The 25,565-nt window shown below is 42.7% G+C and overlaps 1 pseudogene; it reads left to right on the top strand.

Moving 5' to 3' along the window:
- LOC135699250 (cyclin-T-like) overlaps positions 1–24,653 on the top strand; it is a 43,826-nt pseudogene extending 19,173 nt beyond the window's left edge.
- Positions 24,654–25,565: the final 912 nt, after the last annotated feature.

The raw sequence follows: 25,565 nt of genomic DNA, 5'->3' as shown, positions 1-25,565 counted from the left end.
GGCAGTAATCATAACCTTTTATCATTGAAATATCAACTTGGTAACGTGAAACAACTCGTCTTTGTTGTCACCTATTTTATGTAACATTAGGAGCGACTATGCCATAGGCGTAGCCAAAGGGGGCAAGGGGGGAACTGTCCCCCCCTAAACTCAGCAACACAAAGGCTTTCGGTGAAATGGCATTCGGCCAAATTTTCCATAGCAATTTTTTCTCGCCCCTCCCTAGCTTGAATCCTGGCTATTAGCTTGAAGTATGGTGATGCAGTTTTTTAGGATATGTTCATTAAATTTTCCAAATGGTTTGACATGAAAACAAATCGTTTTTTTTTTTGAAAAAAATTACAAACATAAAATTTGTTTGTTTCCTTGAATCGAAGAGAAAGACCGTTTTTTACGATTTTTTAATAAACAAGAAATAGATCCTAAAAATCAAAAATCGAGATGAAAAAGATCGATGCAAGATCGCCCAATCCTAAGTGTGATGAGTGGGGGTGCCCGGTCGTCATCAGCAGCAGCAGCAGGAGTGCTTTGAGAGCAGCCTTCATAGCTAGCTGCTTGCGGACAGCCTTTCGTTGTGTACTGGAGAAAATGTGTAAAGCCACGCGCCGAAAGCACTCCTGCTGCTGCTGCTGCTGCTGCTGCTGCATTATGTATCATTATTGTGAACTAAAAACTTAAACGATTCTAATTTAGGAATAAGACTTCGACAATTATATGTTTTTATGATATATAAAATACTACATAAAAAAGAAAACAAACATTCTGGTGCTTGGAAAATGTTGACGGAAGTTTTAGAAATTAATCATAATTTCAAGAAGTAAGATGTTCAAAGAACATTAGAGCAATTTTTCGCGCCATTGTTGTGTGGCAAATGCCTCCTTCGCCACCTGTAGAGTACGGTGTTGCTCATCATGCAGCAGCGATAAAGTGAAAATGTTATGCAACGTACCATATAAACTATACAATACACTGTTTTAAACAACGTCATAAACGTCAGGGGCGGACGCATCGTTATTTTAGGCAGATTCATATTTTAATAGTGCTGGTCAATTTTGGGTGCGACTATACTTAGCTCAAATTTTAAGAACACACGACTAGACTTAATGAAGGGTAAAATCCGCTTATTAAGGCACTCCCTTTTGTATACTTCCGACTTCATTTTTTTTTTCGAGCAAGCTTTGTCGAATTTGTGCCCGGGATTTGTTTGAAATCGGCTTTCGCATAGGTTTCGTCGACGATCATGGCACATTCATCGAGTTTCGTCAGCACCTGGTCGTACAGCTTACGGGCCCGGCTTCTGGCCACTGTTTGTTGTTGGTGGCTTCGGTTGCGTTGTTTACTTGCTCGGTAACATTTGTAGCCTTCTCGGAGACGTCGCACAGCACAACCAACCGGTGGAAACTAATGATTTTAAATTGGCTCACACTGGAAAATGAAATTCTACTACTACACTATGTTTGTTTTGATTCGCTATGAAAGTTTGACAGATAAAATGAGGGGTTCGTGGATTTTCCTATGTTTCGAGGGGTGCATCGATTAGCTTGGGACCGAAGATAGTAATAGAGCTGAGCCAAATATTGAGCACGTTTCACAGCAAAAAAAGTTGTTGAATATTACATCGAAACTGCTGCAACCAGGTCAATCCATCGGTTGTGTAATATCACATTGTACGATGTACATCGATTTTGCGAACAAAATTACATCCATTGATGTAATATGGTATCTGCTTTTTGCTATTACATCATTATTTCATACATCAGCTTGAATTACGTTGATCGATATTACATTTTTTTTTTGCTGTTTTCTTCGGGACCTTCTGGTCTTAGAGTTACCTCTATGGTACAGCGGTCAGCAATCAGTTTTTTCCACCAAATCTTAATCCGAGTAATTGGGATCAGCCTTGATTTTCCGAATGACCTTCAACCGCAGTTGAAGATAAACGGTTCCACTACGGCGCTTGGTTTGCACTTTTCGGGCAGTTGTGAGAGTTTCCTTGTACTTTCATCACTCGCAACACAGTTATTTTAGGATAATCCAGCAGCTTTGCCAGCTCTCGAGTTGACGCTGATGGATTTTGGAGGTAACAGTGGTAACAGTGCACAATTATTTTTTTTTCTTCTCCTGCATGATGATTACTCAAACCCACGTTAGTTTTGAACAGTGAAAAAAAAAATACACCGAAAACCTGTTTACAAAATGTTTATCATGTTGAAAAGTAGACTTCATAATTAATCCAGTGACAGATAGCGGACATGAAGAACCAGTGGAGGTGCCGGGCGAAGGTGTTTATCCTAGACAAATGGTAAGTTACAAATTCGCTGTTGTCGTTGTCGTAGTCGCTGTCGTAATCGCCGTCGTAGTCGTAGGCAGTACCGTTAGTATATTTAAAATTAACCATCAACCGCTGAAAATAAGAATTATCACGTATATCTGTTGTTCATTACATGCCAAGTGAAATTCGAGAACGTAATTTCATTTGAATAGCTTGTTTAACCAGGTCTTAAACAATCGTCACGTCGGTCATAGCTTGTTATGATTGCCTGAACCATGCTTAAAGAGAAAATCGAAACATTGAACGTCGCGTGAAAGTGGATCTTAATGAAGGCCTAAGTACTCTTTCGTAGCTTTTGGTTTTAGGATTTCAAAGATCGTCGGTTGCAGTGGCTTGCTTACTGAGGAGAAAAACGCGGTCCCAGATCCTTTCATATTAAAAATGCATGGTAAGATCGCTTGTTTATCGTGTATGTTGTAAAACTTTTCGTTGTCGTCGGTGCTGGGTTTGAATAGTTATAAAAACTTAAGTAACGCTATAATGTGATATGAGGGGCTCGGTGGCCTTAGAGCAACCGGTTTTGCTTACTGAGCAGAACATCATGAGTCTAATCTCAAGCCCATCCACATTCAAGATTCGTCAATCGTTTTATTTGTTAACATGACTAATAACAGCAACTCGATGATTAAAAAGGAGCAAACGTTTTTGCTTACTGAGCAGAATACCGTGGGTTCAATCTCAAGCTCCTTCGCGTTATATGATTGTTAGGACATTAATTCAGCTTATCATTTACCAAAACGAACCCTGCTGCAAACCCAACCTTCTTACCCAACATCCCTGTGATTTCTCGTGGAAGTGCAGAGGACTCCTCGGCTTCCATCAAAGCGAGTGTCACGTCAACACATTCCTACACATTCCTTTCTTGACCTACGTTCAGGCGCGGCTGGCGCTGGTATTGCCTAATTCGAGATCACCAGTTTTTACACATTGAGGATGATTGCTAGTCCCAAGCATCGTCTATTGGTTCTCTGTGTAATTACAGCTGGTCTGGCAAAAACAGAGTAGCAACCTTGGGTGGTCAATCATGCTCATGCTCATGCTCAAAAGTAGACTTCATAATTAATCAAAAATTAAATGTCCGGTACAACGACCGTTCGGTATTCGGAGCATTACGCTATTTATCAGAATGCTTATTGTGTAGTATATAAAATACGGCAGGTACGGTGGGCTGGGCATGAGGACACGGATCCCATAAGAGTGACAAAAGAAGGTAATATTCAGTAGATAACTTGGAAGAGGTTGTTGGGGCAGACCTAATACAAGTTGGCTTTTTGCAGTTGAGTAGGATTTTACATCGCATAATGCTCATGGTGCAGCGGCGCCGGTGGTGTAGTGGTAAGCGTGATTACCTCTCACCCCAGCAGGCCTGGGTTCAATCCCAGTCGGCGCCGCCGGGATGTTCTGAGACATAACATCTCTGATCATGCCTTCGTTCGAAAGGGAAGTAAAGCCGTTGGTCCCCGGTTCATGAGTTGATGAGTCGATAGGTAGGGTCCAGGTGTGGGAGGTGCCTTCCTGGCGTCGGTAGCATTGGTGCTCAGCACGGAAAACAAGATCGACGGAAAACAAATTAAGAAACAAAAAAAACGTCCTGAAGACTGGAAGAGATTGGCTGTAGATTCTTCGAAATATGCATTGCAGTGCGTCAAGTATCAAGTAAGTCAATACGTCGAGTAAGTGACGGTTGTTTGGTGTTGTGCGCAATCGTGGAGGAATGTACCATTTGCTTCGAGTTCAACAATTTAATCATTTGGGATAGAAACTGGCACACTTTCACACTTTGTGTAGGAAGAAAACCCCATCAGGCGAAAACAACAATGCAACCACAAACGGGAGGCCTGCGCGGACGTCCGCTCTGTTGGTGGTGGGATCGTAAAACAAAAGTGCGCGCATTGATGGTGATGAAAAACCGCGGTTTCAACGTGTGTTGATGATGCAATTAATATCTGAACTCATTGCAACTGCTGCTACTGGTCCGCCTAACTACGTATAGAATAACGACAACGATGAAAATGATGATTCGGGGCAAGGATTTCCTTCTTATGATGTTTTTGGTCTGCGGATGGCGGCGGTGATGACGCGCAATAAGCAGTGGATAGGCCCTTCATCCATCGACGACTGAGGGACCGTCGGTAGGACTTGTTTGTAAACAATTATCGCGCGACCGGATGTGGCTTCAAATGCGACTGATGAAATAATCAATCGTTGTGCTAGAAGGTTTTGGCTAAACATTCCGAAGAAATGTTGTTTTGTTGCCCCGCGCATCACGAGCAACTTTGGATTTGAAAGATGGGGTGTGTGCCCATAATTAACGGTACAATCGATATCAAAACGGCTGCCTCTTATTGTAATTCAAATGAAGGTGCAGCTTGCTTTCCGATTAAAATCCACACTCAAGTCCTATTTATGAAGCAAATCATTCAGGCAGTGCACCGTTCGTTGATCGTTCGACCAAATGCGATTATCATAAACGGTTATAGTGTGTGGTGCGTCCAATCGTCAAGAAGTGAGCTTGGCCTGGCTGACAGTAGTTATATGCACCGAGCAACGAATGGCCAACGAATTTGAATGGTTTTGTTGGATCCTCCTAAGCATAATGTAGTAGGTATAAGTAGTACGAAAATTTATCATAAATAAATATGAAGGCAACTAACATCTCATCGTGGTATGAATACTGAATTAGGGATTTATTTGTTTATTAAACCTGAGCGCCCAAGACAAAAGCTCCAGTGTGAGCCATTGTAAAAAGAAATGTTAGAAAGGCCTCGCATCAATCCACCTACAATGGCGTAGTCTAATAATGTAACGTATGCAGCTGAATTAAAGTGGCTGAAAAGTGGTTCAATCAACACAACGCTTTCTGGTAACTGCTGATTTGATTTTCTCCATACTGTTCGAATTCAAAATATGAAAAAAGAAGACCGAAAGACAATCCTGTTGGATTTTCTGTACAGGCTAAGGGGAACATCGCATTTTATCAATTGTTAAGAAACATCAATTTACTTCAATTTACAATTTACAATAATTAGAACATACAATTGAATGGTGACATTAGATTTTTGTTAAAGGGTTGCCAACTATGCGATTTTTGCGATTAAAAAAATTGATCGCATAAACGTATGTTAGTTTTTTTTTTTGCATAGGGGAAATGGATGTAATGTCGGCCTGAATTTACCTAATTTGGGCCCAAAAAAATTCAGCAAATTTTCAATAGGGATCAAAAATAGCCATTAGTGCGCGTTTATTTAGAAAAAAAAAATGATAAATGGCAGATTTTTAGCGATGGGCTCAATCTTAGATCCATAGGCCAACATTAGAGCCATTTTCCCAATGAATCATTTAACGAGAGAAAAAAATTACATTTCGGAGATTCATATTGAATTTCAAAGGACAAAACATAAAAGTATTACTCCATTACTCCAAATCTGAACTTTGTATCTTTTCATACTGAATGATGCTATCAGAGTTCTATATAAATCAGATTCCACAGTGTTGCCAACATGTGGCTTTTGTATTCACCCTTTGTTTTATTCGTTCACAATCGGAAATCTGGCGCCACTATGGACGAGTGCACGGTTGGATTTGAGTTCATTCAAATTTGCTGTTTGCATGAATAATGAATAATGAACATTTAGTGTTCATGATTATTTAGTAAAAATCCAAGTCACATAGATTGGTGTGAAAAATGAACGAGCAGCTTTTGAGAGAAAGAAAATTAATGTGATGGCATATTTTATTCGTGATGCCAAAAACCACGAAAGCAGTAAAACTCGAAGTATCTGCTCATGTATGAAAGAAGGAAAATACTTTTTTTTTTCCTTGATTTGTTTTCCGTCGTCTTGTTTTCCGTGCTACCGACGCCAGGGAGGCAGCTCCCACATCTGGACCCTACCTATCGACCCATCAACTCATGAACCGGGGACCAACGGAAGGCGTGATCAGAGATGTTATGCCTTAGAACATCCCGGCGGCGCCGACTGGGATTGAACCCAGGCCTGCTGGGGTCCCAAGCAACACGGCTTGTCATAAAGAAATTGAAAATACTTTTTAATGACTTACGTAAAGAATCAATAATACTTTAATATACATCATTTAATACATTTATACAACCTAAAAAGCGCAAGACGCGGAGCTTATAAAGCTAAATACTGGTCATATAACATGTTTTGGAAACATCATAAAAACTAGCGGAAAAAAAAACAATAAAAAAAATATGAGCATGGGATTCGAACACTGATGCTTGGCGTGGTAGACTTATTACTTCTTAACTAGACCAACTCCGCTTGATAAGAGTTTTATTGTAAGTATCTATCATGTTCTTGCATATGGCATGAAAATTATATTCTCGTTCAACACACCTTCGATCCGTCATAAAAACGTTTTGCTAGCAGCAAAGCGTAAATGTACGCCAGAGTGTTATTTAAAAGTATTTTCAACTCCTTATAAGACAACCTGCACATTTTCAGTTGCATTAATTTATGAGATGTTATAAAAAAGTGTTTTCAACTTTCTTCATAACAAACTTCCAAAAACCTCATAAAAAACTGTAAATTACTGCGTAAAGAGACAGCCCGGCTCAATGGCGCCGTCAATGTTTACGTCAATCTGGAAAGTACAGAATTTTTTCAAGAACTTAATAAATTCAACTAAGATTGATTTTGAATAGGACAAGTTTTTTTTTATATTAATTTATTTGTACAGGCTCAATCGAATAAACTTTACAGAGCCGAGTTATCATTTGCATTATACATGATTAATGTCTTAAATCTAGAGTTAAAGGAATTGAACCGATTACTCGCGGTCGTCTCGAGGTTATTGGAGATTTACAATTTTTTGGATGGGGAAAGGGAGAAGAAGGTTTGAAATATGATTTATTATACAAATATTTAATTAATCCTAAAACATGAACTTATTTCTATTCATCTTGAAAACAAACATTAAAAAAAAAAACTACACGCACAATACACAAACTAAACACAAGGTTAATCAAACTTACAATCTAAGGTTAGTATTCTTAAAGTAAACATATATGAGTTTCATAAACTCCAGATCACGTCTAGCCAAAATATCCCGAACTGGAACATTAGGTTGTCTACCTCGAGCCCGAGGGAATCGCACAGCTCAGATCTGACTCCACGATGCTCAGCACAAGACCAAAGGATGTGATCGGCATCTTGGTAACCTTGTCCACATTCACAGAGATTGCTGTCTCCCAGCCCAACACGAAACAAGTTAGCGTTTAACGAATAGTGATTGGACGTGAGGCGAGACATCAGACGAATGAAGTCTCGACCCACATCCAACCCCTTGAACCAAGGACTCTTCGACACCTTAGGGATGATCGAGAATAGCCATCGTCCCAAACTCCCTTCACTTCATTTATTTTGCCAGCTGGCGAGCGGCTGTTGACGATAAATGAAGAAAAATTCATTGTAGGCGATTTGTCCGCCTTCTCATTGCCCGGAATCGAGCAATGAGATGGGACCCACGAGGACAAGTTTTATAGTGGTATTACAACAGTAAGATGCACGTTTAAATAACATTTAAAGATAAAAGCAAAAGAAAACTATTTTGGAAAATGTTGAAATCTATTAGCGATTTCTCAGCATCACATACATACATGACAGGTTTGTTTGTTGACATTTATCTGCTGCTTGCTGTTCTACCAATTCCAATCGACAGAATTGATCAAAACGGGTTGAACATGTTTTTACAACGCTCCAAACTTCTCAGGTGAGTGTGACTATTGTCGGCAGTCTCTTTTTCTTCGGCACCCTTTCCATTTGAACTGCGTGTTAACCAGCTGTTCTATTATCGGCAACTCGAAATCAGCCGTATTTTGTAGTGTGTATATTTCATTTAAAGAAAAATATGGCAGAACAAGATTGCACAGTCGTTAAAATGTAATCAGATTGAAGCTGAAAAGGTAAGGAATCGGCTTAATACATTCAGCGAAGAGTTTTGATGGGAAAATACAGTGAAATTAACGTTTCAATTTCGGTTGCCGAAAACAGTCAATGGGTGCCGAAGCCATAATTTACCCTATGTAGAAAACATCTATAAGCCTCATTTATAACGTGGGATGTTTTTTGCATCAACAAGCCGTTCTAATTCTTTTTCAAAAAGATGTTTTATGTGTTACTTGGGGTGAGAGGCAATCACACTTACCACTACACCACCGGTGCCGCTAGAAGGAAAATACTTGAAAACATTGCATCAACAAGCAATTAAGCTCGATAAACTAACATTTTTCAATTTTCCATGAACGAATAAAATTCCTTCTATTGCGGAAAAATAAAAAAAAATCGCAGTCCAAGATCTCCTAATAAGTTTTCAAGTCTGCAAAAATATCTTAATTTTGCAAACCAGGTCTACACGCGTTTCTTTTATAAAAGCTATGCACTAAAATGCATAAGAGAAGTTTTGGACTTACTGTGCGCTCATATCAGCAAAATTTCACTGCAAACATACTTAACATAACGTAGGTTCAATCAGCAACACCCCTAAGTATGGAATTAATATATTACAAATTCAAGAACAAGCAACAGTCCAATTTTCACTGGGCGCTCTTGAAGAGGAGAAACTGACTCGATTGCAGTTGCCGGATTTGTAGATTGGAATGATAGAAGCTGATTTTCAAGCTACTGGCAACCAAGGTTGCAAATACTCATTTCAGCTAAAATAATGTTTTTCGGAATAATAAAACCAAAAGATGGTATGATGGCATGTTTTACTTGTAACTTACAAGAAGAGGTTACAAAGTATGCGTTTGAAACATAAAACCTGTAAATTTTGCTTTGTATGAGCCACAATCAGCGATTTTCTGATCGCTGAGTGAATGAGTGAGTGAGTATGTAAAAAATCGCTGATTGTGACTCTCATGAAGTGAAATAAACAGGATTAATATGTCAAACACATTCTTTGCAACCTCTTCTTGTATCCTACAAATTCAAAATATGATCATGGCATCTAATTATTTCATAATTAAACAAAAAAACATTGTTTTAGCTGAAATGAGTATTTGTAACCTTGCTGGCAACATCCTGTCATGCAGCGAACGGTTGAATAAAGATGTTATGGGATATGCGAGTGCGGTGGAGCAATTCTTTATTCAGGGTCTTTATCAACGTCGAGTTCTTCGATGGCTTTCAGTACTTCGATGACGGAAAACTGAATGTCAGGTAGATTTATGTCGTGTGAAGCAACATGTGCAAAGAGGTTGAAGCGAGGAACAGGCGATGGTTTGCTAAATACGCTCTCGAAGAGCTTGTCAAAAAGGCTTGCCGCTTCCGAATTAGAGCTAGCGGTGGTATCATCAACAATCAATACGAAAATAACGATTTTAAATTGGCTCACTACTTGACTAGCCTATTGGTTCCAATGTTTCGAGGGGTGCATCGATTAGCTTGGGACCGAAGATAGTTCCAGAGCTGAGCCAAAAAGTTGAGCTCGTTTCTTCGGGACCTTCTGGTCTTAGAGTTACCTCTATGGTATCATCGTATTTTACATTCGTCGGAATGCGAGTTGTCGATTTTTACAAAATTACCGAAACATGAAGGACATTGCTTGACATCTGATTGAATCTTAGCCATGTAACTTTCGTACGTGGATAAGAGAAGTGTCTTGTACGTGGTTTTTACCTCCCGAAGGTTGTTCCGCTCACTTTCGGACTTAATCAGTTCATAGTTCAGAGGGCCACCATGGCTTGTAATATACAGAAGAAACTCGTTGTCTCTTTTGAGGTACGTGGTCCCTAAGCACTGTGTAAAGCTTATCATAGAAAGCTGATACATTATCGTCCAATGTTTCCTGTCGCCGTAGAGCATCCCATTCGATGTTTGAGAGCACGACCAAAATCACACGACGGAAAATTAAAGTTGAATCTCACATTCACATTGTCTGTTGTGATTGTGCCATTACAGCTTTCGTCGAGAAGCAAGATAAATGGTGCGTGATGGTCGTCAATTGGTGGAGTTGAGGGTACAATTAGGTCAAAGTACTCCAGTAGATTGACAAACACAAGATCAAGGAGTCTGCCGTTAGTATTCACAACATCGTTGACCTGACGCAAACCAGAAGCAAACATATTTTCTGTGAAGTAACGTTCGATTTCTGAGAAAACGTTTGACTGCCACCGTAGACTTGGAAGATTGTCAGAATCACATCAGCTTTTGAAGAGTTTTCCTAAATTAGCTGCACTGCACGTTCACATGAGCGTAAAGCAGTTTGAGGGAAGAGTTGAGAGGAAGATAAATGGCAATGATGTAAACCGAGCGGTGCCCAAATTCCACGAACTGAAGCTTGTTTGAGTTGCTCACAATTTATCGGCGAAATAGGTTCACAAACTATATGTTTTTGGCCGCAATCAGCACCAAGCAACTTGGCAATAAGTCAAGTTTCAGTGAACACGAGAACATCGTAATCAAAGCTCGATAAAAGCAAGCGAAGACGGGATAAGTTGGTACGCCTTTAACATTCTGGTAGTATTCCGAAAATAAGCGTTCAGACGACATGCCATTTGACTGCTCTCCACTGGCAAGCCGGGAGCTTCCGTGGTGCGTTCGTTGATAAGCTGCAACTGGAATCGACCAATGTCACAGGAAGTAAGTTGTTTGAAACGTTTTAATACTTGCCTGCGATGGCGGTTTGGAAGACCCCGTGCTGGGGGACAATGCCCGCTCGCTACACCAACTTCGAATCCCCGGAGGGCTGTACAAGAAAAAAATAAAGCTACTGGAAAGCTACTTCCAGAATCGTGTGTTGAAGTACGACACAGAAGATGGCGAAAAATGCGTTAGAGTCACCGCAGGAGTGCCACAAGGCTCCATCCTGGGCCCGGTGCTATGGAACGTCATGTACGACGGAGTGTTGAGGATAAGATTCCCAGTAGGCGTGAAAATCGTTGGTTTTGCCGACGATGTCACGCTAGTAGTCTACGGTGAATCCCTCGAAGAGTTCGGTTCACTCCGTTAAGCTTGTGGAGGAATGGATGAGATCCAGGAAACTGGAGCTCGCCCATCACGGAGGTGGTCGTAGTCAACAATCGCATGTCTATACAGCATGCGACGTTGACAGTGGGCGAGAGCACAATTAGATCTGTGCGCTCTCTGAAACTTTTGGGGGTTATGCTCGATGATAAGCTCAGCTTCGGCTGCCACGTCGAGTACGCCTGCAAGAGAGCGTCTACGGCTGTGGGGGCATTATGCCGCATGATATCAAACAGCTCGGCGGTGAGTGCCAGTAATCGCAGGCTCCTCGCCGGGGTCGTAGTACCGATCCTCAGATACGGAGGCCCTGCGTGGGCTGCGGTACTGGATACTGACTGCCACAGGCGGAAATTAGAGAGTACACACAGGCTAATGTGCTTCAGGGTGGCCCGTGCATACCGCACCATCTCGAGGGAGGCCGTCTGTGTCATAGCAGGAATTATGCCAATCGGCCTCATCATCAAGGAGGATGTGAAGTGCTATGACACGAGACCGTTCGAGGGGTGCGCAACAACGCGTGCGCGGTATCGATTGCGGGGTGGCAGTCGGAGTGGGAAAACTCCACAAAGGGGAGGTGGACCTACCGCTTAATACCTTCCGTATCAAGCTGGGTCAACAGGCGCCATAAGGAAGTAAACTTCCACCTGACACAGTTCCTGTCAGGCCATGGTTGCTTTAGGAGTTACTTGCATAGGTTCGGACAGGCAAGTACTCCCACCTGCCCGCGTGCGCTGGTATCGAAGAGCAGCGGAGCACGTTGTGTTCGTCTGTCCACGCTTCGAGCCAGTAATGAGCGTGATACCACCGAGATCTGGAGCGCGGTGGTGACTGCGGTCACCCACATAGTTTCGGAACTTCAACGAGTGTATCGTGCCGAGCAGCAGTTTCCTACTGCCTGACTAGAGCGTTAGAGTATGGCTAGAGGAGCGCTATAGCGCACAGGCCCCTCCCACGAAGTAATGCCTTCGGGCGGTTCCGGGGAGGCCAAGGGCCAAGCGCACAGGTTGGGGTTTAGTGGGTCGGGAGTGCAATTCTCCCATCCCCACACCCTGAGTTACTTTCTCAGGTGTCTGTGAGCAGATTCCCCCCCCGTATAAAAAAAAGACTTGCCTGCGATGGCGGCTTGGAAGACCCCTGGCGCTGGCAGCAATGGCTTGACTCTGACGAGGGGTTTAGGGGCTTCCATGACGCTTGCAGACGTGCATCCCGGTGGCTCGACGAACACTGATGAAAAACTTGTCACTGATTGGGTACGATTACGTTGATTAACTTCCATATGACACCACTGAGTGGCTGCATCGAGAGGGGTTGACGTTGAACCGCTAGAAATGGCAGACGTAACCAGAGCTAAATTGTTCTCGTTATGCGAATACTTGCCTGCGATGACGGTTTGGAAGAACTCTTATTCACGCTCGTCCACAGGACCGGGATGTCTGGAGGTCACTGGCAGGACAAGCTCGACAACGACGAGGGGATTAAGGGCTTCCATAACGCTTGCAGACGTGCATCCCGGTAGCTCGATGAACACTTACGGTATCCGTTCTTTCATACAAGAATGGTGATTTTGAGTGGAATCCATGTGAACAGGATCGCTTTCGAAAATTGCTTCCGTATTGCACCCATGAGTGACCGATTGGAAAGAAGTTGAGGTTGAACAGTTTGGAGCGACAGACATTACCGGAGGAAAATTGTTCTCGCCAGATGAAACATGATCAGAAAGATACTTGCCTGGGAGGGTAGCTTGAAAGCCCCCAACTCCCGAACTGAACACAGGGCCAGGACGACTTCGATGTTGACAGTTGATCTTAGGATGCAGCAAGACTGTGACAGGTGAACTAAGGGGCTTTCTTAGTTCACCTGTCACAGTCTTGATGATGCGATGCGGGCTTGTTTTTTTTGGTTTTAAACAAGGTGTCACCTCCAGTAGGACAAACCTGAGCTCCAAGATCGATAATGTTTGGTCCACTTAGAATCCGGACACTTTATATATTCTGTAGCAGCAACTCTTTATGTTTTGAAACTACACGTGTTTCAGTGGTAAAAGTTTCGTCTCGATACGTGCAGTATTAAATAATTTATACTAGATGGAAGACAAGAAAATAAAATTGATCCTGCACACCGACGTCAAAAACCCGACGTGGTCAATTTGAAATATTGCGAAAAAGATGAAAACTGCTGGTAGAGAAATATTCTCAAACGGTTACGTTACCGCAAGAGTGTGGCCCGGAAGGTTCAAAGCAAACGTCGTGCTGGAAATTTGGATCGGCAGCTGAACTGGAAGGTGTTGAGGTCGATCAAGAGATATCCAGGAGTCTCGGATCGGGATGTTTCCAAAAACATACTGTGCCAGCCGTAGTGCCGTCCGGAGGATCCGTCTGAGAGCAGGTTACCGTTCATTCCATGCCTTCAAACAATCGAAAAGGACGGTGAAGCATAATCTAGTGGTCAGGACACGCGCCCTGAAGTTGAACGACTGGGTCCTGACGAAGTACAGAGGATGCCTTCTCATGGACGACGAAACCTATGTCAAGATGGATTTCAGGCAGGTTCCCGGACAAAAGTTTTATCTAGCCATCAAAACCAAGCTTTTCATCACCAACAAAACGATGGACTCGAAGCTGTATAACCAAGGGTGTCTGGAGAAATGAATATTACCTTTCATTGAGGCTCACAAAGGTCCAGTGAAGTTCTGACCAGATTTGGCAAGCTGTGACTATAGCCGGGAGGTGCTACAGTGGTGGCAACCGGTGGAAACTAATGATTTTAAATTGGCTCACACTGAACTAGCCTATCGGTCCCAAGTACATCAATTAACGTACCCCATTCTAGTCTGAATTCTAGTACTACACTATGTTTGTTTTGATTAGCTATGAAAGTTTGAAAGATAAAATGAGGGGTTCGTTGATTTTCCTATGTTTCGAGGGGTGCATCGATTAGCTTGGGACCGAAGATAGAACCAGAGCTGAGCCAAAAGTTGAGCACGTTTCTTCGGGACCTTCTGGTCTTCGAGTTACCTCTATGGTGTTACCGCGACAATAAGGTGGATTTCGTCGAAAAGAACACCCATCTACCCAACTGCCAAACAAAAAAAATGGCCACTGAGGTTGACCAGTCCAGTGTACGGCAGATGATGGAGGGAATCCCTAATAAAAAATACCATAAACGAACGATAATCCAAATGATTGAACTATTCCACAAATTGTTTGGATGATACCACGAACACGTTGTTAAGCAAATTTACCATAACATTTTTGTTAGGGATTCAAAAGAATGTCCACGAGTTCATCCGAACGCCGTTGGAGTAATTTTGTATTTTTTTTTAATTAAAGAGCTATAAAATACCTCAATTTTGACTAAATTATATTTTTCTTACGTCGAATCAATCCCGAGAAACACCTGGTTTTATGTGTCTGGATTCTAAGTGGACCAGACTTTACAGTAATCATTAGCATATTAGTTTGATTACTCAAACTGGGTTTAAGTCAAATTTGATTGCTTCACTCATTATATTATTTTATCGTTTGTACATTCGAGTTTTTGTACTTTGAGCATTTGTCTAACAACCGATCTCGACTTAATGGCGTTTTGAAAGGAAACTATCAAGGCATTACAGAAAATAAGCAAAAATACTTCAATAAAGTTAACAAAGAATTAGAAATTGCCATCTGGAAATAATTTGAGGTGAAAATACATTCGGGGTCATTCGGGCTAATGTAATTCAGGGTAATGGCATTCGGGGTAATGTTTTTAAGCCGTTCCAGAGGGAACACATGTTTAATAATTCTTTGCTAAGCAGTAAGCCTCTCAATAAAGGTTGAGAGCCACTGAATAGGGTAAAAATTTACTTCTGCCTAATCGCCCATTTTCGTCCTATCGATCAGAAGGCATCAAATACATCTATGCGTTTATGATTCAATTATACTTTTGGTACGACAATGTAGTTCAAAAGCTATAACACAAAGTATTTAAACCCGCAAAATAATGACAACATTTACACCCTTTGTTCTCAAAAACAAAAGAAAAGCTCGGCACGAATCAATTTTTCCATTCCATGCTTGCCTTCATTCGTAAATCCAATTACATTCCTATGTGTTCGTACAAAATTGAAGCCCGTAGGCCGAATTTTGAATCAAGAAGCAGTATTGAATTTTCAACAAAATATAAACGATTTGTGACTTTCTATCGAATCTATCGGTACATATGGAAAGGAAAGAAGTCATCTCTAGAAGAAACATTCAACTTTGTCTAACAATCCGATCGAAAAAGATAGCTTAAGAGCGTGTTGTGATTAGTAGGCCGAAAATAAGATCGAACCCTTATTGTAAAACAAATTTGACTAGCTATTTGATAGATTTTTTAAGAACCAGGTCATATTTCCTAAACGAACTTGACCCGAAAGGTAATCTTGGTTTCCCTGCATAACTTAAAATAAACTAACACGAAACCAAATCTCGAGACTGATTTAATCAAATCCACTGTCCCAGTAAGGTGTAAATGGACATGTTCCGTACGCGTACTTCCAGCAGCGGTGACCAGTTTCGAGATTCGTGATCGCTTTGATAGACGTAGACTCATATCTACACACAGCCACAGTCCAGCGCGCAAAGTGCAAGATGAGAAGCAATTTTCCAATTTAGCTTCATTTCATTCATGCTGTCCATCTCCGTCCGGCCATCCGTTTCTGAGTCGAGAAGCAGATCAACCTACCTACATTGGAGTGAGTGTACCTACCTAACGTGCTCGTGGGCATATCGAGTGTGTTGTTTGCTGACTGATGCAGTGCAAACGCGCTTCCATTTGGCTCTGACTGGAACTGACAATTCCACCACCGACCGACCAACCGACCGACCGACCGGTCGATCAATCAGCCCAGGCCAGCCAGCAGGGCCGGCTGGTCCCTTCCTGCGAACTACCTACTAAACACATCTCACATCTCGGCTTTCGCGCGCTCTGAGCCAGGAGATGCCATTCCAAATGTGCCGTTGCGCGCGCGTTTGTGCTATTATTTTTATGCGGATGAGGTCGCTTTATTTGTCGCGGTAAAGTAGATCAATTTGGACCGACTACGACGACGACGACGACGACGACGACGACGATGCTCTCATTCAGTGATGATGCTGAGGGAAATTGGCTGATCGTGGATTTTATGTATACATACGTACGTTAAGCTCTGCGTGCACCACTGTGACACTGACTGTGGGGCTGATCACGCTCTGATCTGAAGTAGATCTGGAGGGCTGGGCTGGACTTGTGAACACGATTGGAATAAACAGATCCGTTTGAGTTCGGCCAGAATTAGATGATAAGCGCATGGGTTTCGGCCATCAGTATAATTTTCTCTTGCCGGTTGTTCCTGACATACAACATCGGCGTTTGCCTCATTCGTACTACAGTGGGTGAAAAAAATATAAGTACATTGTTTTACGATTGCTTCAAGAATAAGGAATTGTGTAATTTCTAATAAAAAAAATGTTTGTAGTGGTCCTCTAATAATTGTGTTGATTACACTGTGCAACAAGGCTTTCTAGGACTGAGAAAATTGACCATATTTGACTTTCTTGTTGTTCTCTGATTAAAAGTCTACACCGTTTGAAAAATTCATGTAAATTTCTGAGAGATTTAGCGCACATAAAATTAACGCTAAATTGGGCATAAATTTACACGAGTTATGTTTCGTGTAAATTTAAAAACAATATCGCTTAAATTAGCAATATTGTATGCAAGCTTGTAAACGATTTCGTCGTTTATGCCAACTGTAGCTCAAAATTAAACGAGGGGAGATTTTATGCGATAGTTAAAATTCTGAATTGTTTTCTGTGTAGAACATACTTATACCCTAACACGACCTAATTTTTTTGGTACCACCCTCTATATGAATTTTCGTATGTTGTCCCGATGATGATCGTATGCTGCCTAAACATAGAAACGCTGGCATTTTCTTGTCCAATGACTCAATAAAGTTTTTAACTATCCCTAGTGGATATGAAGGGGAAGAAGCAATATTGAGTCTTTGGGAACGAGTGGTGGGTAGATTACATTAGATTTCCTTAGCTGGTGTTGTCCACACATTTCCCAATCAGTTTTGAGTATACGACCATCATCGGGACATCATCCCAAATTTCATAAAGATGGCGGTACCAAAAAATTAGGACGTGTAAGGATATAAGTATTTTCTAGACTTTTACTCAGGGGACAAAGTCAAGAAAGTCAAATATGGTAAATTTTCTCAGTCCTAGAAAGTTGTATTATTCTTATAATCTGGAAAGGCCAATAATATTTTTAAATTGAATAAAATAACAATAAAGTATGATTAAGATCATCGGATTTAAAGTGTTTTCATTATTTTGGGTTGTTAAAATAATTACTTTACGGAAATCTCATCATACCAGCACATACTATGGGTTTTATAGTGATTTTACATAAATTCTACATTTTTAGGGGGGAACCCAATTTGAAAAATCATCCAAAGGAAATGTAAGACAACGAGATTTTTAAATATTCTAGAAAAATGTTCCCCGAGTAATTTTCTTTAGCTTGCTTTAGTTAGGCAGTGTACATAACAAACTTCATAAAGAGGGTGGTACCACAAAATTAGGACGTGTTAGGATATAGGTATGTTCAGAACTTTCACTCAGAAGTCTACCAGAATGTCAAATATGGTCAACTTTCTCAGCCCTAGAAAAAAAAGTTCCGATTTGTTGCACAGTGTTATTATTACTTTTGTAAAGAGATATAGAAAGATTAGTAATTTCCATTTAACTCCACTTCCTTATTTTCTTATCCTTGATAGATACGCGTATTTCGTCTACAATGTGCAGAGTTCTTCAGTGTCTTGTATTAATACTCGACTGAAGAAGAACATCGCATTTACGCATAGGAGCAGGTACTGCGCTGTTTACTCGTTGATGTGGCCTAACATATGATTTCAAATCAAAGGTTGCAGAACACATCTTCACAAAGGACCACCAACTATCGACGGAGGACATCACGATTTTACGAACCGTATCTACACTATGGAAACTGGATGTTGCAGAGAGCCTCGAGATCAACAAAGAACGGAATTCATAGTTGAAGATGCTAATTTCAAATAACAGACTAAAGTGGTAATTTTTATACGATAGATGGAGGAGATGAAAGCATAGAGTTGGGACACGGGTGGGGTAGGTGCTGCTACTGTACCTTTCGACCAATGACAGTAATTGATGGTATGCTCCCATCCAGAGTTATGTACTTTGACTATATGTTTAGTATTACTTCTGCGTGAAGTCAACGAGATCGTCAAGTCGACGACGACAGGAGCACATACCGTGGTAGGGGTAGACAATAGCTGCAATTTCTAAACCTACGACTGGATGCCTTCCTTCAAATAACAACTGCAGTGCGGTAAAAATCGGTAGAACTGTTTCAAATACATCGTTGGTACTTGAGCGGTTGGCGTTCATCTATTTTTGCCAGTGGTGCCGGGGGGTGTCGGGGGGGCTCACCACCGCTCTCCAAAGGGGGAGACGGTAATTGGTAATTGTGTAAAGCAATGGTGGTTGTCTCGATAGCACTATAGAACTTCTCCACTGTAATGGCAGCTTGCCAAATCCGTCCAAAGATTTACAGGTCCATTGTGAGTCTTAATGTACGGAAGTATACGTTTTTCAGACACTCCTGTTTGTACATTTTTGAATCCATAGTCTTGTTTGTTACAAAAACCTGGGTTTTTTGTCCGCAGCTGCAAATACCTTGCCAGATCATAAGCTTTCTTGCAAATGTATCGAAAAAAAACGAATTTGAACTTGCCAGGGACATCACCTCGACCAGTGGCTTTATAGAACTTTTGTCCGGGAAGCTGCCCATAATCCATCTTCACGTACGTTTCGTCGTCCATGAGGCTGCATGTGTAGGTTCAATCTGAAGCATAAAAATCTCTGGTCACGTCTTCCTTTGGAATGGAAGTAAAGTCGTTGGTCCCGGCCCATGTGGTTGATGGGTGTCATATCTAAAGGGTGTTCCACATCAAATTGCATCACGAAAAAAAATACACTGTAGAAAATTGCCTAGTTGACCTCTCGTTTTCAAACTTTCAGACAATAAAATATAACCCATTATTAAGCTATTGGCATATTTATTTCATTCAACTTCAACACCAAAACCGTACGCTCGTACCTCACGCTTAACTCCACTCATTAGGTTCTGTACAACATCTGTACGGAAACCCACTTTTTCTTCATGTCTTCCTCAGATTTGACCTCCTTGGGATGCTTCTGTAGTACCTACTATTATGCCCAGTTTTTTCGATGGGCCTTAGTTCCGGTGCGTTGGGGGGGTTCATGTTCTTGGGTACGAAAGTGATCCCGTTGGCTTCGTACCACTCCAGGACACCATTTGAATAGTAGCACGAAGCTAGATCCGGCCAGAAGATCGTAGGGCCCTCGTGTTGCTTCTGTAGGCACTCATTGAGGTAGATCTCCCCGTGTATAGTCCCGGTAGACACGAACGGCACACTCCGTTTGCCACATGAGCAGATCGCTTGACAAATCATGTATTTCATGGCAAACTTTGAAAGTTTCTGCTTCCTTACTTTCTCCGGAACACCAAACTTGTGCTGGGCAGTGAAGAACAGTAGCCCCGGAAGCTGCCGGAAGTCCGCCTTGACGTAAGTCTCATCATCCATGATGAGACAATGAGGCTTCGTCAGCATATGGGTGTACAGTTTCCGGGCCCGTGACTTTCCCACCGTATTTTGCCGTTCGTCACGATTTGGAGCCTGCTGCACTTTGTACGTATGCAGTCCCTCCCGGTCCTTGGCTCTCTGAACGAAAGACTTGGACAGATTCAACTTTTTGGCCACATCCCTGACCGAAGCGTTGGGATTCCGCTTAAACGCTTTCACGACACGCTTGTGATCCTGATCACTAATAGAACATCCATTCTGACCGCATTTCTCCTTCCGTTCGATGCTCAGAGTTTTGTAGCAACGTTTAATCACACGACTCACCGTTGACTGCACGATTCCGAGTTGTTATCCGATGTCCCGATGAGAGAGTTGAGGGTTTTCCAGGTGCTTGCGCAAAATCAATTCGTGACGTTGCTTTTCGGGTGACGCCATTTTTTACATCTTTCTTAAAACTGATAGCGATAGAAATACAGTGTAAGCGATACACTCTAAACTAATTCTACCCAAATTTTCAAGAGAAAATACCCAATGGCTAATTTTCTACAGCGTTTTTTCCATGATGCAGTTTGATGTGGGACACCCTTTACTCAGGTATGTAAGCTGGCTCACTGACCATTCGATTGCCGTCAATTGATGGCAATTGATGTCCGTCTGTGATTGGCACTCGATTGCGGAACAGAGCCGACTTCTTATTAAAGGAACTAATGAGAAGAAGAATTGGTCATTTTCAGTACCTTATAATGAAAAATAGTATCCTTGAAGTGCTACTGCTTTTGATCATTTGAAATCTGGTGGTTATTTTGAGACACTTCGTCTTACCCACTTAGTTTTGCACATCTCATTCACAACATTCGCACTCTAAGCAGAGCTCTTCTAATGGTGAGTTTTTGCAGTTTATTATGAGCCAGTAGATTCGGGTTTTAATGTTTAATTCCTTATTTGTATCAGGTGATCCATCGTTAAAAGCATCACAACCATGATCTTCCAATCACAAGATTCCTTCGTCATCGAGTAGTTCTCGTTCCCGCGGCAATCGTCCACCTTCGTCTTCATCGCAGGCACTTCATTAGCAGCAGATGATGGCAAGCGGCGGTCATTACGGAACGAGTGGTTCCAGTAGCAAATCGCAGCCAGTACCCCATCATAGCAGTAGTCGTTCTGGTATGCCTACACAATCGTCCTCGTCGTCATCATCATCATCCAGATATGGTAACATGCATGAAGGCGCAAGAGATCCAAAGATTCGCATGATGCCAACAGCAGCAGCGAGTAGTTCCTCGTCGTCGATGCAGCTGCATCCGTACGGCCAAAGTAAAGCGGATCGTCACAGCAGTAGCAGCAGTAGCGGTCAGAAAGGACCATCCATGTCCCATATAGACAGTAAAAATCCACTTAAATCGCAAAATTCCATGATGGCACCGCTGTTTGGTAGCAATCAGGACATGCCCAGTCGAACATCGTCGTCTTCGATGATGAAACAACCTTCAGCATCCTACGGGTCACACCCACCTAGCTATAGCCAATCGATGAGTAATCGGAACAACAATATGCCCTCAAATGAATCTATTTCCGTCCCTAATCAGCAACAGTTCAAGAACCAGATGCAACAGCAGTTACCAGCCGGTTCTGAATCCTCTTTTCGCCTTATTGATGATAGTAATCGTTTGACAGAACCGATGCAGATGTGCACACCACCAAAGCAATCAAAACCATCGTCGATTTTCAGCCCAGATTGGAAGGATACCCAAGTGGAAAGCAACAATGCAAGTCTTTCAAACACATCTACTGGCAGCAGTAGTGGTAAATCTCGGTCTCAAGGCCAGGCTGCAGGAGTCAGCACCAATCTTGTGAAGCCAATCAACGAAAGCCCCAGTTGCAGGGAGAAGAAACCACTTTTGCCGCCCTACTCAGATCAACAGCAGAAGCAGCGTTCCGACACGCCAAAGAAAGAACGTCGTCCGGAAATGGGAACAACAACCGGTGGAAGTCATCCACCGAAATCGTCATCATCTTCAAGTCTGAAAAGATCGCTAGAATCATCATCGATAGATACAGCAGATTTGCTAGGATTCAGAAAGAACAGCTCGTGCGTGATAAAATCTTGCGCATTCATCACGAGAACAAGGATCTCTCGCATCGTTCCATCGCTAAAACGTTGGGAATCGCGAATTCCACGGTGTCGCGAGTGATTAAGCGGTTCGAGGAACGGTTGACCACCGATCGGAAGCCCAGAAGTGAAGGAAAAAGTATTCCGTACAACACCAAAAATCACAACCGCGTAGTTGGGGCCTTCAACCGAAATCCGAACGCCTCCGTTAGGGATGTGGCTAAGAAGCTGCACCTAAGCCGAAGTTTTGTCCAGAAGGCCAAAACTAAGGCTGGGCTTCGAACGTTCAAGGTACAAAAGGCCCCTAATCGCGACGAGAAGCAGAACAAGTCCGCCAAAACCCGTGCCAGGAAGTTGTACCTCAACATGCTGACGAAAGTTGAATGCTGCATCATGGACGACGAAACATATGTGAAGGCCGACTTCAAACAGATCCCCGGCAACCTGTTTTTCACGGCCAAGGATAAGTTCAGCGTTCCGGAGCATGTCCGCACTCAGAAGATGTCCAAATTTGCGAAGAAATTCCTGGTTTGGCAAGCCTGCACGTGCGGGAAGCGGAGTGCACCTTTCGTGACCCAGGACACGATGAACGGACAGGTGTACATAAAAGAGTGCGGCTGCTTCCTCTCCTGAAGGCCCACAACGTCCCAACAATCTTCTGGCCGGATTTGGCCTCATGCCACTACTCCAAGGACGTGCTGAAGTGGTATGCGGACAATAAGGTCAATTTCGTGCCGAAAATGTTCAACCCTCCCAACACTCCGGAGCTCCGCCCCATCGAGAAGTACTGGGCGATTATGAAGCAGCACCTTCTTAAACGACCTAAGGTAGTGAAGACAGTCGAGGAACTGAAGAAAGTATGGGTTTACATGCAAAAAACGGTTGATTCACAGGTTGTGCAGAATCTTATGGCCGGGGTTAAGGCCAAGGTGCGGGAATTTGCGTATGGACTGTAAATAAAATACGAGTAAAATGGTAAAATGAAGTTTAATAGTTATTTCTCAATCCCTGAAAATTTGATGGCAATCGGATGAAAACTCGAATTTTGCGAATCAATTTTGTGTGTGGCAATTTCATCGTGGACACCCTTTACCTAGTGGCCAGGCGCCGCTGAAGCGTTCACTTCCAAGCAGTGAACTAGTTCGCCAGGAAGATGGAACCGATTTTCGGGAATCGAAAGAACGGAAGGTGGAAATTTCGTCACCATCGGAAAGTTTGTTTGCCTCCTCGTTTGATTTGTCTAGTACAAGCAGGACCATAGCTTCTTTTTGTTTCCGTTCCATGATCCCGGTTCGCTGCTGTCTCAACCTTTGCTAAGTGATTCAAAACCGGTAACTACTGGCAAAACTAGCTTCACCAATACAATCAACGGAATCGAAACCAATCCAGCTTTGGTTACCAGCTTACTCCTAAGAGGAAGTGGTGACAATTGGCTTCTTGCTCTTTTATTTCTATCTCTATCTCTATCTCTATCTCTATCTCTATCTTACGCACATGAAATCGGCCGATCAGGAGCTGGTTCACGTTTGACGGAAAAGTGGTTCATTTTCGCCCCCGTATTGTCACCTCTTCTCTTAGGCTTACTCAAAGAAAGCGTTTGCAACAACGAAAGCAAGTTTGGCGCACTCAATAGCAGCGGAACAGCAGGAGGAAATGTTTCGAATGTTACGGCATCCAATAATTCGGCAGCAAGCAATGTATCAGCAATGCCCCCGAGATGCGCTCCTGCGCTATCGGTTTCAAGCTTGAGCACATCGTCGGCTGCAAGCATAGTGTCCAATGTACCTGAAGCGATCAAAACAGAGGCTCCATCACTAAACGTGAACGCACCATCTACAATTAGTAGTTTGCTTGCACAGTCCGCACCCACAGTTCCGGCGGCTGCTGCCCTCACTACTCCAACAACAGGGGCTGCTGCTAATATCAGCGCGATTGCCAGTACCGTTAGTAGTGAAATTCCAACCCTAACGGGCGATGTACTCACAGTTCCTGCCAAAGATGACGACCATCGTTGTATCAAGTCGGAAAAGAAGAAAAAGAAAGACAAACACAAGCACAAGGAAAAGGATAAATCGAAAGACAAAGACCGCGAAGAGCGCAAAAAAAACACAAGAAGGACAAAGAACGGCACCGTGATCGTGAACGTGAAAAATCTGATCAAGCAAACGATCCGACACACCGGGACCGATTGAAATCAAACTTCCAAAGGACAAGTTGAATCTCCATCCGCTTACTGAAAGCACAAATAGCGTCAATCCCCCACCTTCCGATATGGGATTGAAAATCAAAATTCCAAAAGACCGACTATCCGGTACCTCGAGCACTACGACACACAGCAGCACTGCAACACCTGGGGCAAGTACTTCTTCAAACCAGCCAACACAAGCGGCTAACCCGCTCAAACTTAAAATCTCCAAGGATAAAATCGAACACTACAACATCAGCGCAGGAGGCGAAAGTAGTTTCAATAATGGTTCCGGACATGGACACGGTGGACATCACGGTCACATTAGCAAGAAGAAGGATCGCGACAAGAGCAAATCGAACATAAAATTTTGCTAAAACTAGAGAAATTTGTTAACTGTGCGCCTTGCAGCTTCAAGCTGTTGTGTCGCAAACCATGCTTGGCATACACAGTTTTGGTCACGAACTGCTCATTTGTTAATAACTTTGTACACAGTTGACGGAACATAGTTCTTTTTGAAGCAGTAGATAGAATAGAGTGTAAGCTTATTATAGATTTGTAAAAAAAAATTGATTTTAATGCTAATACCTACCTGATGGGTGACGACTCGTTGAATTCAAATCTGCGCCGAACGAAGTAACCGTCTCCATTGGTCTCGGTCCTGAGCCAATCGCTTCCAGTCGCCTTGGACGTTCAAGGACCTAATGTCCTCCTCAACTGCACAAAGCCAACGCGTGCGTGGCCTACCCCGAAGTCGACGTCCTCTTCCGGGTTCCCTGCTGAATATTGACTTCGCTTGACACTCTTCGGGCATTCGTGCCACATGCCCAGCCCACTGTAGCCTGCCGTGTTTAATAAGCTTGACAATATCCATGCCGTTATATACTTGGTACAACTCCTGATTCATGCGACGCCGCCAGATGCCATTTTCCAGTTTACCGCCGAGTATTGTTCGCAGCACTTTACGCTCGAAGACACCGAAAGCTCTCCGATCGGCCTCTTTCAATGCCCACGATTCGTGGCCATAAAGGGCTACCGGCAGAATCAACATCTTGTACAGCGCGAATTTCGTTTTCGTACGCAAGCTGCGGGACTTCAGCTGGCTACGCAACCCGTAAAAAGCCCTGTTCGCGGCTGCAATACGCCTTTTCACCTCGCGGGTAACATCATTATCGCACGTCACTAAAGTACTAAGATAAACAAATTCGTCCACAACTTCAAATTTTTCGCCATCTAGCACCACTTCACTACCAACACCACTATTGCTCCCACGCTTTCTACCGGCGACC

The sequence above is a fragment of the Ochlerotatus camptorhynchus genome, unplaced genomic scaffold, assembly GCF_037179485.1.
Source record: "Ochlerotatus camptorhynchus isolate MF236.1 unplaced genomic scaffold, CSIRO-AGI_Acam_v1.1 ptg000105l, whole genome shotgun sequence".
In the NCBI taxonomy this organism is placed as follows: domain Eukaryota; kingdom Metazoa; phylum Arthropoda; class Insecta; order Diptera; family Culicidae; genus Ochlerotatus; species Ochlerotatus camptorhynchus.
The sequence above is the reverse complement of the archived record's forward strand: the minus strand, read 5'-3'. Positions and strand labels throughout refer to the sequence as shown.